The 15,856-nt window shown below is 39.2% G+C and overlaps 1 protein-coding gene and 2 non-coding genes across 3 annotated transcripts in view; all 3 read right to left on the bottom strand.

Moving 5' to 3' along the window:
• klf5l (Kruppel like factor 5 like) overlaps positions 1 to 3,808 on the bottom strand; it is a 78,638-nt gene extending 74,830 nt beyond the window's left edge. The window contains exon 1 of the mRNA XM_077504878.1: positions 3,753 to 3,808. The gene's annotated coding sequence lies outside the window, so the exon portion shown is untranslated. The remainder of the gene's footprint in view (positions 1 to 3,752) is intronic.
• A 10,066-nt stretch (positions 3,809 to 13,874) lies between these two features.
• On the bottom strand, positions 13,875 to 13,946 carry trnae-uuc (transfer RNA glutamic acid (anticodon UUC)). Its single transcript has one exon. It is a non-coding gene; the product is annotated as a tRNA-Glu (tRNA).
• A 267-nt stretch (positions 13,947 to 14,213) lies between these two features.
• Positions 14,214 to 14,285, bottom strand: trnae-uuc (transfer RNA glutamic acid (anticodon UUC)). Its single transcript has one exon. It is a non-coding gene; the product is annotated as a tRNA-Glu (tRNA).
• Positions 14,286 to 15,856: the final 1,571 nt, after the last annotated feature.

The raw sequence follows: 15,856 nt of genomic DNA, 5'->3' as shown, positions 1-15,856 counted from the left end.
TCTTGATCATTTCTAATCAATTATGTAGCAAACAGCAATTATTGAAATATTTATACACACACTACCAATAATTCAACTTGTGTCATGACTTAAGGCCCTGCTGCGATGTTTGTGTTTATTATTTAGTAGCTAGCAAGCCCACTGACAGCAAACACCTGATTCAATAAAAGTGCCGCTTGGTTCATAGATATTTTTCAGCGGAAGCTTCTAATAGGAGCAGAGAAAAAAAAAAAAAATAGAATAAATCCCATCAAACGTTGGGAAATATAAAATAAAATAAAATAAAAAACAACTACGTAACTGAAATTGCAATATAACAGGAAAAGCAGTAATAGCAGCAAAATTTTAATACGATAAAAAAAATAAAAAAAAAAGGTGCTAAGTTACAGCAGTAAACTTGTAACGTGACGGAAAAGTTATTAGGTTTCTTTGGTAAAAATATAATAATACAAAAATAAGTTCTCAAATGACGAATGAAGTCGTGATATGACAAGAAAAAAATTTACAACATGATGAAGACTTGATAAGTTTTACGGGTAAAATGTTAATACAACAAGAAATAATGAGAATGAAGTCAGATGTTCCAGTATTCTCTGAGTTTTTATGTATAAAAACATGAAAAACGTAATTATTGTCATGGTTAAACAAAATTTTCATAAGATAACTTATTTTCAGTGCTGTCCTATGTCATAATAATTTCACACCAAGGTTGTTTTAACAGATTAAATTATTTTCATTCTTATTATTGCTGACCTAAGTAGAGGTGTTTGCGTCCATGTCGTTTCCATGACAACACAGAGAAAGACTTTCCTCACCGAAAGTCTTAAATGTTGCTGAATGGAATCAAAGCGGGAGGCATAAATATAAGATAAGTCTATGCAATATATATTATTATACATTTGGTTGCATTTAGTGTAAATTAAAGCGAGCCGGAAAAAGGTTATATATATATTTTTTCTGTTTTTACCCCCCCCCCCCAAAAAAAGGCATGTTTGGAGAAGCCCGAGACGTAAATACAAAGTTGCACTTAATTCAGAGAAGTGTGTTCAAAGTGCGCTGCAGTGCATCGGGCTCCTCTAATCATGTCTCATCCATAATGCATGCGCAAAAACTGACAAGATGCCCTGCAAAAAAAGAAATACATTTGAAAAAAACACGGGCGGCGCAAAGCTTACGTTTTTTGTTTTTTTTTCCCTCCGACGGACACTGGCTAAACTTCACCATTTAGCACCGGTACAATTTTAATGAAATAAAAAAAAATATATATATTGACATGACTGCTCGGGGGCCGATGATTAGCTTCAAATTGGCTCCGGATGAAGTATTTCATCTAAATTCACGATCGATGCGGCCGTATTTATCACAAATATCTTCATCCTGACAACTAGGATTACAACTTGCTCTCGTTTCAAACCTATTGATTCCTCATTGGAAATTAAGTCATTGAGATACGAGCCGTCACTCTGACAATTTTTTGCTCTGACTTGACTCAAGATAAGAGCTTCAAGGTTTTTATTACCGCTCCCACTTAGAGTAATGGTCACCTGCCATCACTGACACGTACAACTGATCTCTACCTAACTGAAGCGGGTAATGCAATCATTTATAGTAACTATAGGATTTGCAGGATTGACCCCTGCGGAACGCCACATGTGATTGCCATTTGGTCACAGAACATTACCAACTTCAACAAAGTACATTGTTGTCCTTGAGAAAGAATATGATTCCCACCTAATGTTCTAACCTCTCTAATAAGATTACAGAGTCCATCGTGTCAAAGTATATCCAGAAGTTTTAGTCAAGTATTAGAAATTATTACTAAATGCACAACAAATAAATCAACACATTTTGACAGAAGTGTATTAAAGTCATAGCAAACAAATTTTATATTTATATTTTATGTACAGTATATTTTTTTATATTTTTTTTTAGTGGTTATCATCACACTTTTAAAATGTGATTTCACAGATTTTGATTTTCATCAACTCCAATGACACAAATACAAACAAACTAGCAAGCTGCTACAATTGGTGTGATTTGTCTTTTACCAAAAGCACAATACAGTATCGAGGACAAGGGGTGGATTAAAATGCTAATGCTAAACAGACACCACAAAAATAAATAACTAAATACATAAGCCACTAAAAAAAAGCTCCACCAGCACCTTTCAAAACTGACAGAGAACCAATAATTGTTGTGTATGCGTGTGCATCCTTGTGTGTACTGAAGGCTTGGTATGGGCTCGTGTTTGGGGATTGGCTCCATGCGGACTCGCTTGCTTTGCTTGCTTTCTTGCTCTGGCCCATATACTGTACTGTATATTTGTGTGTGTGCGTGCGCGCGTGTGTGAAGCGCTACTTTCTTGTCTCGCTGATGAATAATGCAGCGCTGCCAGGCCAGCGGGTTTCCAGTTAAATAGCAATTTGCTTAACCAGTGCTCCCAGTCACTGCCAGCGGCACTCGCGCTTACAACCTAGCGAGTACATTTATGCATACATTCGCATTTATCAATAGAAACACACTCGCGGCTAATTACACTTAAAGACCTATACCGTAGGTTTCTATTCACAAGTTGCTGGCATTACATTGAGGAAACGAAGACAAATGCATATAATTGTGAGAATAAAGTTGCTATATGATGGGCAAAAAAAAAAAAAAGTTCATTAACTCATTCACTGCCATTGACGGATATACACGTCAATGGGAATGGAATTGACTTAACTCATTCACTGCCATTAACGGATATACACATCAATGGCAGTGAATGAGTTAAGGCATGTGGATAGAATTATATTAGAAGACTAAAAGCAGCTGAGTTGCTATATTATTATTATTATTATTATTATTATTATTATAGTGCCCTGCAATTGGCCGGCAACCAGTCCAGGGTGTCCCCCGCCTACTGCTCAGAGCCAGCTGAGATAGGCTCCAGCGCCCCTGCGACCCTTGTGAGGAATAAGCCAAAATGGATGGATGGATGGATGGATTGATTATTGATTATTATTATTATTATTATTATTACTGTTATCCATTTTTATTCTAGACTCATGGTCCACAGACTCCACATTATTATTATTATTATTATTATTATTATTATTATTATTATTATTATTGTTATTATTATTATTATCCAATTTTATTCTAGACTCAGGGTCCACAGCCTCCACACTATTATTATTATTATTATTATTATTATTATTATTATTATTATTATTATTATTATCCAATTTTATTCTAGACTCAGGGTCCACAGACTCCACATTATTATTATTATTATTATTATTATTATTATCCAATTTTATTCTAGACTCAGGGTCCACAGCCTCCACACTATTATTATTATTATTATTATTATTATTATTATTATTGTTGTTGTTGTTGTTATTATTATTATTCAATTTTATTCTAAACTCGGGATCCACGGACTCCATATTATTATTATTATTATTATTATTATTATTATTATTGTTGTTGTTGTTACTATTATTATTCAATTTTATTCTAAACTCGGGATCCACTGACTCCATACTATTATTATTATTATTATTATTATTATTATTATTATAAGTTGTTAAGTTCTCAAAATGAAGTTGCCATAATACGCGTGAGAAAAAAATTGGGACATTCCCCACTCACCTGCAAATGATGAAAATCAGCAATATTGAGACGCACCCCATAAACAAATTTAAACTTACTAAAGACCACTTAAACATTTTAAAAACACACTTCATAAAGATTTCCAGGCTACTTACGGGCACATCTTCTCTGCCGCTTCTTCTTCTTGCTATTAATCCTACTGCATCTTCTTCCAGTAGAGCTCAGTGCTGACCACCATGTTGTGGTACAACGTGGTACTACACTGAAAGAAGAATAAGAGTTAACAGAAATGTCCACCCCCCAACAAAACCAGTCATGTGTTGCACCTGAACAAGTTCAATGAAGGAAAGTTCATGAGCTTGTTCCTATTTTGGGCAAACGTGATGTGAATGTAGCGTATTTCTACCTGATGAACTCACGTAAAAAAAATGAACTTTCTAAGTTGACGTCGACAAATGAAAACTTTAGTTTGGGAGCAGATCTTTAATAATTCCTCCCCCGCTATCTTATTACTTGCATATTTTTCCACGCTGGCCCAAAATCTTGACTCAACCGCCGCCATCGGGAGATTGAGCGGAATTTGAATTCATTTGAGGGATTTTTTACAGGCGACGAGGCTTGTCGGGTAATTCTGTTAACAAAAGGTATCCTTAGATAGAATTAAATATTTATCCGCTCTATGAATAACAATTGGAGGGGAACGGCAGGGGGAGAGGCGCTGTTTACTTTTTCGCAGGGTTTGCCTGGCAGGATTCTGTCGTGCTTTCCATCTCGCGGAGATGATTGCCGGATCGGTAGGTGGTGTTGGGGGGGGGGCAGCCGATACACGTGTTACTGAAAGCCATGTTCAGGGTCTAATCCTCCACAGGAATGAGCGAGCCCGAGACTCAGCGGGATCTCTTGACCGGACTAATCTGTTGAAACAGCATGCGAGTCGCATGGGCTCAGGCCTCCAGTTGCGTCCTATCACGACAGCGCGTATTCATGTCGAATTAAAACATTTATTTAACTACTCAAAAGAAGTTCAGGATTTTTACAGGGGTCATTTACAGATGAATGCGTTTATAAACTTTATGAGTAAACTCGAATTTGATCTTCTGTTCTGTTTTAGTACTAGTCTTCAAAAAATGAGCTCAAAAATCCAAATTTCAAACCTTGGTGCTTTTCTGTGACTCCTCCCGTCTCTCTGTACATCATGATTGAAGCCTCCACTTCGACAAGTGAACTTACATAACTGGATAGAAAATTGGCCATTTTTTGGCCATTATTTAAACATATTAACACATGAAATATGGCAAAAAAAAAAAAAAAAAAAAAAAAGATTCAATTAGCCCCCGCCCCCAGAAAAAGTTTGATTTTTGCTGATTTATACCACCAAAGTACAGTATTGTAAAACAGACAATTATTCTGCCTGTAATTCTTTATTTATTGTAAGCAGTTATTTTATTCATATAATTTTTAAATCCATCAACTGATTAATTGGTTATCTGAAATATATTCTTCCAAATATGAGCTAAAAAAAAATCTCGCTCGGGAACGAATAAACTTAAAGGGATACTTGACTCATTGAACCATTTTCAGCAGTAAAAAGTTAATATTTTGTCCAGAATAAATTTGATAACATAATTATTTTTCATGCAAAATTGATACCTTTAAAAACAAATTTTTACACTTGCTGTCGATTGAAGATGACCTCACCTGTGCTGAGGAAGTAGGTAACAACCAATCATGGCTCATCTGTTTTCCAGGTTTGGTCAGCAAACTGAGCCGTGATTGGTCGTTACCTACTTCCTCAGCACAAGTGATGTCATCTTCAGTCAACAGCAAGTGGAAAAATTTGTTTTTAAAGGTATCAATTATGCATGAAAAATAATGAAGTTATCAAATTCATTCTGGACAAAATATTAACTTTTTTTTGCTGAAAATATCTCAATGAGTCAAGTATTGGTTTAAACTGTATAATTTTTAATGAATTTTTACTGTACTTTATAAAGTCTGTTTAATAAGTATTTCCTGTTCTAGTCACTATGAAGTGGAAAATATGTCAATTTGTTTGTTTACAATAATGTGTTTTATAATATGTTACAGGACTGACATGGAATTATCTGATTGGCTCTTGACTAGATAAAGAGATGAAAGATTCCTGACATCACATAGCGTATTACCAGTTGAAACTAGATGTTTACATCAGTTCAAAACAGACACTTGACCTCAGTTCAAAACAACCGTACAGTGATGACCCGAACATAACCCTGGCCCCAAATAACACACAGGTAAAACACGGTCATGACAATTTGATATTATTATATATTTTTGAAATCAATCAGGCGATTAATCGATTATCAGAATCAGACTCCAAAAATATATATGGTCAGGTATTAGGAATTGCATATTTAAATGGTATATATTTTTTTTTACTCTATTTTAGAAAGTCTGTTTGAATTAAGTTTAAGTTTTTTTGTACAGTGGTAATTTGGATAGTATTAACTTTTGAAATGTGTTTGAAGCGTATGGGTCGAGTTTCTTGCATTGCTACGAGACAACAGGCCTTGATGAGGATCCGTTTAGAAGTTATACAAACGAAGGCCTCAGTGTTGGTACCAAAAAAAAAAAAAGAGTTGAAGATCCGTGTTTGTATTGGTAGATCTATCGCATCGGAATGAAGTTTTTGAAACGGGGAGTGTTTGTTTTGAGAGGCGTAGAGCAGACAGATGCGCAGCAGGCCTTCATTGATCTGCGGCGCGAAGATCCCCAACTCCTTTTTTTGCTCCTTTGTATTGCTTCCCGGTCATAAATAATGCATCCTAGCGGCTCTGATGACATTAACGCCCGCGATGAGCTTAATGAGCCGAGCGCCGTTGACTGATCTGAAGGACTCGGCGGCCATTTTGAATCAAACCCTCACGGCGGGAGGGCGGGTGAGAAGAAATATTGATTGCAAATAAAGTCAGACGCTTTGATTGGAGAGTCGGTACCGGACGCTGCCGAGCTTTATGGCAATCGAAGGGTTTGTCTTTGGCGAGTCACCCGAGAGTTACGACGTGTTGTGGCCAACGCAACTCGCAATGCAATTTTAATCAGCCTCGCTCCGAGGATACACGCCCTCCTTTTTTTTTTTTAATTGAATGATTAATTCTTTATTTTAATTTCCCCAAGCGTTGGCCAAACGGCGAGTGAGAAGGTTTCCACGCGCGCGGCAAAAAGGTTTCAATCGGAGGCCTTTGATCACGCCTAATAATATCCCAGAGGTTGACGGATGAAATGGAATGACGGCTCTTTGATTCGGCGCCGTTCGTCTAGTAGTAGATTACACACACACAAAAAAAAATGGAGATATATCCACGTCGTCATTCGATTCGGCAGCTTTTCAATTAGCGCGATCATAAAGATTTCCAGAGGGGAAAACTTCGAAAAACAAAAATCCTCAATATTGTAAATTGTATAATTCACTATACCCGTTTATCGCAGGGGATACGATCCAGATTCATCCACAACAGGCCCATATACATTAAAAAAAATAAAATAAATAGGTTTAGCTCTCCTACATGCTCCTCGCGCAAATTTAAACTCATTAAATCAGAATTCAATTTATTAAACCGGACAATAACAAAACTCTTCTAGCCTAATGCTAGCATACAATGTGAAAGGCCTTTGACATGCTAGTAGAAATTAGCATACGGTATATGTTACAGTAAATATAAACCTTCAAACAATTGATATTTGAACACAGACAGTATAAACAGAGCATGCAACAATAACCACAGGCATATTCCTATTTTTGAATTTTTGCATATCAATTATTCACAAATTTCTGCTATTTACGGCCAGGCTCAGTCCATATCGAATTTATTAAAAAGTTGCAATGAAGCACAAAAGTTTGTTATATGGCAGGTGTTCGTTGTATTTATGATGTTTACTATCAATATAGGCAATTCTAAACATTTTTAAAGGTTGCGTCAATTTCTGTAATTGTGTTTTGTTTTGTTTTTTCTCTGCTATTCGCAGCAGGGCATGGTCTGTCCCCCATAAATTGCATGGACATATTACATCAACTTTTAGTATTTTGAAATCTACTGAATTTAGTATAGAAATTGTAGGGCTTGAACCGATTAGACGACTAGCAAATGAGTCGACTTTACTACTCCGCATCAGCATTTAAACTTGACATCGAGTAACTGCTAATTATGTTTTTGGCATCTCAACTTCCAATAGGCTAATTTCCATTTTCGACTCGCGCGGCCACTGCCAAGACTATGAAAATAAGAAGGTTGAAGATGAAAATAAATGGTTAGCCTTGCTAGCTTCCGCTATTCCGATCACTGTTAGTCCTAAAGTATTGGCTTCTTTAAATTTGGAACATTCTATTTAACAATACTGGGGTTGGAATCAATGATGACAGTAGGTTTCGAGTTGAATTTCATCACATAATAATCGACTAAAAAAAAAATAAAAAAATCGGAAGTCACGAGTTCGTCCCTCTCTCCTTTTATATTGCGTTAGCTTCTTTAGAATTTTTATGACCAAAATTATATTTGGATCAGTTTTACATTGCAGTTTTGAAACTTGCAGTAAAAGATTATTTTGCTTGCGTCATTCCATTTGTTTCGCTTCTGACGAGCTCATCGTCTTCCGAGGATTTCACCCAATACAAATTTTGCTATGCAACACAGGATGGTCAAATGTATGCAACATTTTTTTTCCGACTGCTGAAAATTGATTCCTTCAAACTTGCAATCCGACAGCACTTTGGGGGCAGCTGGAAGGATATTCCCGTAACCTTTTTTTTTTAATGAGAGCAGATTTGCTGAGCATACTTTTTTTTTAGCTGCATTTAATTCATGCTGCAAGCGTAACGCTTGGAAACCAGCACGGATCGCAGTTGAATTATCAATTCGGTGGGTGTGTAACAGATTCTTTGTGGTGTTTGAATTGCATGCCGGTAAGGTTGCAAACATATTCAGTACATTTACAGAAGGATTCCAGTAAATTTCCATGCGAATTAAGATGGCCAATTTTGGAAATATTCCAAGTTTGAAACTGGAAATTAAAGGAATTGACGGGAACTAAATAGGAATTGAAAGTAATTTTATGGTTTTAGATTGAAGCATCATGAGAGCTCTCCTTGCCCATCTGAAAGGCATTACAACACGTGAAGTTCCCTACTAAGAGTCAGTCTTCAATTAAGTACATTTCTTGTGTATTCCCATAAATTCCCCCCAATGGAAGACTTTAAAAATTGTTGGAATTTTGCAGCCTGACATGTTGGGCCCTCTAAATTCTCTGGAGGGGCCACACTTGGCCCACTCGCCCCATGTTGGAAGGCCTCGTGTAGTTTGAAAGCCGGATGTCTTCCCCGATTAGCGGTGCCTTCTGTGAGTGCACTAATGCACCTCGCTATTAGCATGTTTCTCTGGGTTGCCACGGGCATCTTAAGCACCCGCCTCACCCCTCCCGCCCCCCTCACTCACCGCCGTCGCCACCCTGTTTCGATGTGTCAGGACGCATATCAGTCAGAGCGCGCCGTGGCCCGTGCCGTGGGCTTTCCTCTCGTTAAGTAAGAAGCGGGGCATGCTAGCATGAGCTGCCAAGTGAGTTGATGGGACTTAACGTTTTTGTTCTTTTGGAGTTAGCATTCAACCACTGGATTGGATGCAGGTAAACTAAATTACCATGACATGAAAAATAAAGAAGTGACTCTTTATTTTGATGCGTTTTTCAATTTAACACATGGAGAAAGACTGATTAAAAATGATTATTTATGCTCACTTAGGAAAATAACAAATAGTTTACAAGCAGGAATCAAAGATATATTTGAGCTAATATGTATTATGAGTGTTGTTTACCTGTTAATGGCAGGAAAAAATGTGGACAAAAAAAAACATTCAAGGAGCAGGAGTGTCTTCTTCTTGGGTATTGCTGTTAGTCAGGCATTTATGATGCGGCAAAGAGTGCGCCACCTGTGGCAGCTGGCCGAATTACAAGTGTATTGGTGACACTCCTGCTGTTTATTGTGGCCAATTATGCATAAATTTTGCCGTTTTCCCCTAAGATTGGTTGATTAAAAAGTACTAAAAAAAATTATTCATATATAATAAAAACAAAAATAAACTATTTTAATTATTTGTATTAAATAATTGTTTAATTTAATTATAATTAAATGAATTGTAAAGCATAGAGTGAATAAAAGAATTCAAAATGACACAGTTAGACAATTTAAAATGAGCATGAATCATCCATCCATCCATGTTTTACATATTTACATACAAATTTGAGCTATAACCTGTAGGGATAGCCTGGCTCATCTGTCCATTTGAAAAAAATCAAACGTGGCCCTTGAGCTCAAAGTTAGCCCACCTCTGGGATCCACTCAGGTGGGTTCAAATTCATAGGTTAGGGGAGAGAAAAAAAAAAAAAAAACCTCCACTCCAATAAGAATTTGTCTGGGCCTGTCGAGCCTCTTCAATCATTCATAGAATAGGAGGGTGCGAAGCTTGTGTGCCTAAAGAGCTTTGTTACCATATTAACGCACGCCGGGCACGAGAGAGGTGCGCGTGGTGAGGATCGAGGCATGAAAGGATGATTGCTGAGTCCTCGGAGGAGAGGGGGGCTCCAAAAGCCTCCGTACCCCCACCCTTCCTCTATGTGCTCCCATCTACTATTACATCTCCCGCGTGTTACATTCTTGTGAAAAATCGCCCCGAGGCGAGGCCCTCTCCTGGGTGGCGCACCCCCGAGCGGAGCCCTTGTTCCTTCCATCATTGGAGGCCGAGGCCGGCTTTTAGCGGGATCAGGCTGCGAGGCCCCCCCGCCGACATCACGCATTGCGTCGGGCCTGGTCCCGCCACGTGCCGCGCCTGCTTCCAACTTTCCCATCTCAGAAGTTTGCGTTAAATACAGCGTCTATCGGGAAACATGCACATTTGGAGGTTAGAATCCGTAAATTTGACTTTTTTTTTTCTTTTTTTTTTTTAAATGTCAAATGTAGGTATGTTTAAAATGGTATATTATTTCAATATATAAATGTTTATATAAGTTGTGTCATAATTAGCGTGTTAATTTTGAGTCAATTTAAAGTTCCTTTAACGCCACAAATTTTTGTAACACATGATTAATGACCGCCCCTTACTTGAAATGCCTCTCCTGGGGGGAATTCCAGTCGCAACGCAGCAGACACGTCCATGTCAACATTTATCAGGAATAAATTTAATAATAATGCATATATTTGTGGCGACTCGGGTCAAAAATGTATTTTACAATTTAAAAAGGTGCAGAATTTTACAAGTTACTTCATGTTAAGAATAAGATCGCAATTATGCCATCTAGTGGCCGAAAAGATGACCTCAAAACAAATCAATATCACTCTTTTTTTTTTTTTTTTTACAGTACATTACATCTTTTTCATTTTAACTCAACTTTATGAATTATGAAATTACTGCATCAATGACTAAACATTGTTTAACATTTTTTTCCACACTTTGATGTTAACAAGAGTATGAAAACTTTTTTTTTTTTTTAATCGCCAGACACCCCTCGTCAATGTATATTTTTTATTTCATCATTAGAGTGTTTTAAAGTAAGCAAACAGAAAAAAATTATATGTTATTGAATTAGTAAAACTCATTGTGAGTGAGATCTGTTGTAAAAAAAAAAAATCACTTTTGAGTGATACATTACGAAACATTCGATTATGCTCCCATTCAGACACGACTGGAGGTGTTTAATCCCTATAATCTGGATCTGATCCGGATTTAATTTGACTAGTTAATAGATACAACGCATTTTGAGAATACAGAGTCAAAACAAACACAAACTAAGGTAACATTAATTGTTAGCTCTGGACACTGAGGTGCTTGTGCTCCATAGACTCCACTTTGCTGCAGCGCTCCATTTTCCCATTGCTCTGAGTCTCTTTTTAAGACTGCCCTGCGATTGGCTGGCAACCAGTTCAGGGTGTACCCTGCCTACTCCAGCACCCCCGCAACCCTTGTGAGGAGCAAGCAGTTAGGAACATGGATGGATGGATGTTTTTCAAGACGATGGTGCTATCCCATTATTATCGAGCCTTAGTTCCGGATGTCACAATATTGATACTCCACAGTGTCCACTTTGCTGCAGTGTTCCCTCAGCCTCCTCGAGAATGTGACTCATAAAATTGTTCTCATCCTTCTCCAGTTTTTGTTCCGCAGCTATGGATGTTCCACCGTTCATACTCCACAGTCTCCACTTTGCCCTCAGTCTCCTCTTAGATAACGCCTTCAATACAGGAGATTGATGTGTTTACTTCAGCGTGGCTTTCATAGTTTTCTGCAGTACAAGTTTGGCTGAGGTGGATAGAACCAACGCCGTACTTAGGTCTACTCTGCATTATATACTCCACAGTCTCCACTTTACTGCAGAATACCCTTAATCAATAAGGAAACAGCATTCAGCCACATGCTAATAATTAACTCCAAAATAAAAACATGGCAGTTCTTTTTTGTGCCTTGGTCTATCTACTTTGCCCTCAAGTCTCCTCTTGGATCGAATGCAGGAGAACCTTGTTTGCTAGCGTGTCTCGTTCCTGACGCCTTCAATTACATTTTTGCTAGGCCTTTATAAAATACACTGTTCTTACTGTGTTCAACTCTAAAATCGCTCCTCATATCAAAGGTTTATTTTGCAATTGTGCACACAAACTCCTATAGTCTGTAGCTAGAGGGCCACCAAATACATTTTTCTCTCTGCAGGCCCTAAAGTGTCTTACATAACGGCCCTGACTGAGGTAAAGACAAGATGATGAAATCTCATCCCGGTGCCTCAGTGGCTCGCGATGACATAACAGGAGCTACGAAGGGGAGAGATCACGCAACCGCAGCGCACACGCGCACCACAAGCCTTCGCGACTTCGTGTGTCCTCCATGTATGCGACATTGTTTAATCTGCTATTGATCGACGGGAAGCGGGTTTGGGGGGCCACACATCCCAAGATGCATTTCCACACAGGTACAGTATGGCGGGCTCCTCCTTGTCCTGCAATCCACCTCTGGCAGATCTTTTATTTAGCCCGCTGCAGCAAACGGCTCCTCCTCATGAATTATGCAGCCGTGGGCCCTCGGAACAAGCTCCAGGCCGACTCTACACCTTGTGTGTGGCTTAAAATATAGATAAAAGCCCAACAGCCGGCTACAAACATTCTTTTTTTTTCTTTTCAAAACCCGAGCAGGCTGGCAAGGAGAGAGTCAGCGCCGCAATTAGGCGCTGCAGTCGGTTGGAGGATCCGTAGAGATGCATGCTGACTGATAGCGGGATCGGGATAAGGGTCAGAAACTACAACGCGGCAGAGCAACAACAACACGTGCGTGTGTGTGTGCGTTATCCATCATGAGATGAAGGGCTTGGAGTGTTGGTGCATTATTTTACTTTAACCACTCGCCGCGTGACGACACTTCATTGTGTCAGCGAGATGAGCTTTAAGTCGGCGCCCCCCTGTGCCGATTTCATAACAAAGCTTACGCAACTTCTCCCAACCGCAATGATGGTTCGTGTGCCGGATGCGGTTATTTTCAGACGAAAGATGAAAGAATTAAGCCCAGTTGGTTTCGATAAAAGTGATGGTATGTAAAACACCATGTGATGATGTGGTTACAATAGTTTGTTCAGCATTTCCACTGAGCGTGAGCTTAGAAGTCCATTTTTAACTGAGTATATTTCGGGTTCTTTTTATCTATTGGTTTGATCAGTACCTGCGATTGGCTGGCAACCAGTCCAGGGTGTCCCCCGCCTACTGCCCAGAGCCAGCTGAGATAGGCGCCAGCACCCCCCGCGACCATTGTGAGGAATAAGCGGTCAAGAAAATGAATGGATGGATGGATGGATGGATGGATGGATGGATGGATGGATGGATGGATGGATGGGTTTGATCAGACAGACAGACAGACAGACACTTTCAATGTACTGTAATCATTTCACATACCTGTGGTGAAAGAAAATCTGAGCCACTTTAAGAAGGCAAGACTGAGTTAAACACTGGCCACCTAGGTAAAAACCATGACTCCAGACCACACTGACCACCAGGAATCCTAATCACTAGACCATATGAGACCTCAAAAGACAGCTAAGTGACCAGTTCAGTGGTATCTGATTTATCTCACGTATTCCAAAGGAAACCAGAAAAGTTGGGAAAACAGCTGTGGAGTCAAACTCTGGGAAAAATTCTAACCACTAAAGTATGATCAATGAGAAGGTCATTAATTTGCAAAGCTATCAGAAGGTTTGTGCAGTACTAGTAAAGGTTATGATTCCCATACCGGGAGTTGAACCCGGGCCACCTGGATGAAAACCAGGAATCCTAACCGCTAGACCATATGGAACCACAAGATACCAGGGTCCAACATGTTCAGCACTATCTAAATTATGCCAAGGATTCCAGAATACCCTGACCAAAAACGGACCTTGTCAATTGTGAAATAAAACCGTGGCCACTGGCTAAAAGCAGGTACCTTAACCACTAAATGATATGGTACTACTTGTACTTGGTCAGTGACTCCTTCAGTGTTTGTTTGCATTGTAAGGGTTAACAGTTCTTGCAAATTTACCAGAAGGTTTGAGCAGCCAGATACCACTACCGAAGGTTATGACTCCCATACCAGGAGTTGAACCTGGGCCACCTGGGTGAAAACCAGGAATCCTAACCGCTAGACCATATGGGACAATAACATACCAGTGGCCAACGAGTTCAGTACTGTCTAAATTATGCCAAGGATTCCTGGATAACTCCTGACCAAAAACGGACCTTGTCAAATGTGAAATAAAACCGTGGCCACTGGGTAAAAGCAGGTAACCTAAGTACTAGAAGATATGGGACTACTTGTAGTTCCCCTTGGTCAATCACTCCTGCAATGTTCGTTTGCATGGTCAGGGTTAACAGGTCTTGCAAATTCACCAGAAGGTTTGAGCAGCCAGATATCACCGCCAAAGGTTATGATTCCCATACCGGGAGTTGAACCCGGGCGAAAACCAGGAATCCTAACCGCTAGACCATATGGGACCACAAGATAGCAGTGGCCAACAAGGTCAGCACTATCTAAATTATGCCAAGGATTCCAGAATAACTTGACCAAAAACGGACCTTGTCAATTGTGAAATAAAACCGTGGCCATTGGCTAAAAGCAGGTACCTTAACCACTACATGAACCCTGCACTACATGATATGGGACTACTTGTACTTCACCTTGCCTAGTGACAACTTCAATGTTTGCTTGCATGGTAAGATAAGGCTATGATTCCCATACTGGGAGATGAACCTCGATGACCTGTGTGAAAACAAGGAATCCTCACCGCTAGACCATATGAGACGGTAATGGGATACACCATGACTAGTTTAGTATTAACAAAGACCAACAGATTACAGTATAAGGTCTTGGGTGTCAAGTTCAGTGCAACCCCAGGTATCCCAAAGACGCTGTTGAGAAATACGTAAGAATTATTGCCAAAACATATAATTCCCATTTGAATGTGGGCCAAATGGTGAAACAGGATGCATGGGACTACATGGCACTCCTACCTATGCGACTAGTTCAGTGTTAGTAAGACTAACAACACAATAGTTTAATGTAAACATTTGTTTGCATTTGACATCCATGGCGTCTTCATTATTCAAAAGTGAACACAAAAGCTTAAACAGCAGACGATTGTAATAGCTCAGTGCACTTATGAATTGTTTAAAGATAAATCCGTGCTACACAGTGTTAGCGTGGCTGCGCTGATTATTTGAAGAGGAGTCGCTGGCCATGAATTCAATAGTGAATATGATATCATACAACAGCCGGTTATCTATTCATGGTGCCATTAATGAATCATAGCTTCCCCCTCCTTGACTTTATACTCCAGACATGCCCTCTTTGAATATGTCATAAGCGCTTATTCTTTTTTAATGGCCTGGCGTAAGCCTCAGACAAACACAAACATACAAACATGACGCAGCGCTAAAGGGGATCAGCCTTTGACACCGGGTTTGATCACTTGCGGTAACGGCGTATGTATGATTGTCACAGTGAAGTTTTGTGAGGTGATGGAATGTAGCAATACGGCTAGTGTGTCTCTCTCTACTACTTCAGGTTACATTATTTATACTTTATACCCTCCAGGCTCTTTAAGGCTCTTTTTGCAACACTTTGCGAGGCTGGAATATCACAGAGAGCAGAGACACCAGAGTTACCATCATCAAAACTGTATTAACTGTACGGGGCATTTTTAACTGTCTCGTAAAGAGACTGTAACC

The sequence above is a fragment of the Festucalex cinctus genome, chromosome 18 (assembly GCF_051991245.1).
Source record: "Festucalex cinctus isolate MCC-2025b chromosome 18, RoL_Fcin_1.0, whole genome shotgun sequence".
Lineage (NCBI taxonomy): Eukaryota > Metazoa > Chordata > Actinopteri > Syngnathiformes > Syngnathidae > Festucalex > Festucalex cinctus.
Note: the sequence above shows the minus strand (reverse complement) of the source record. Positions and strands in the feature narration are given on the sequence as shown.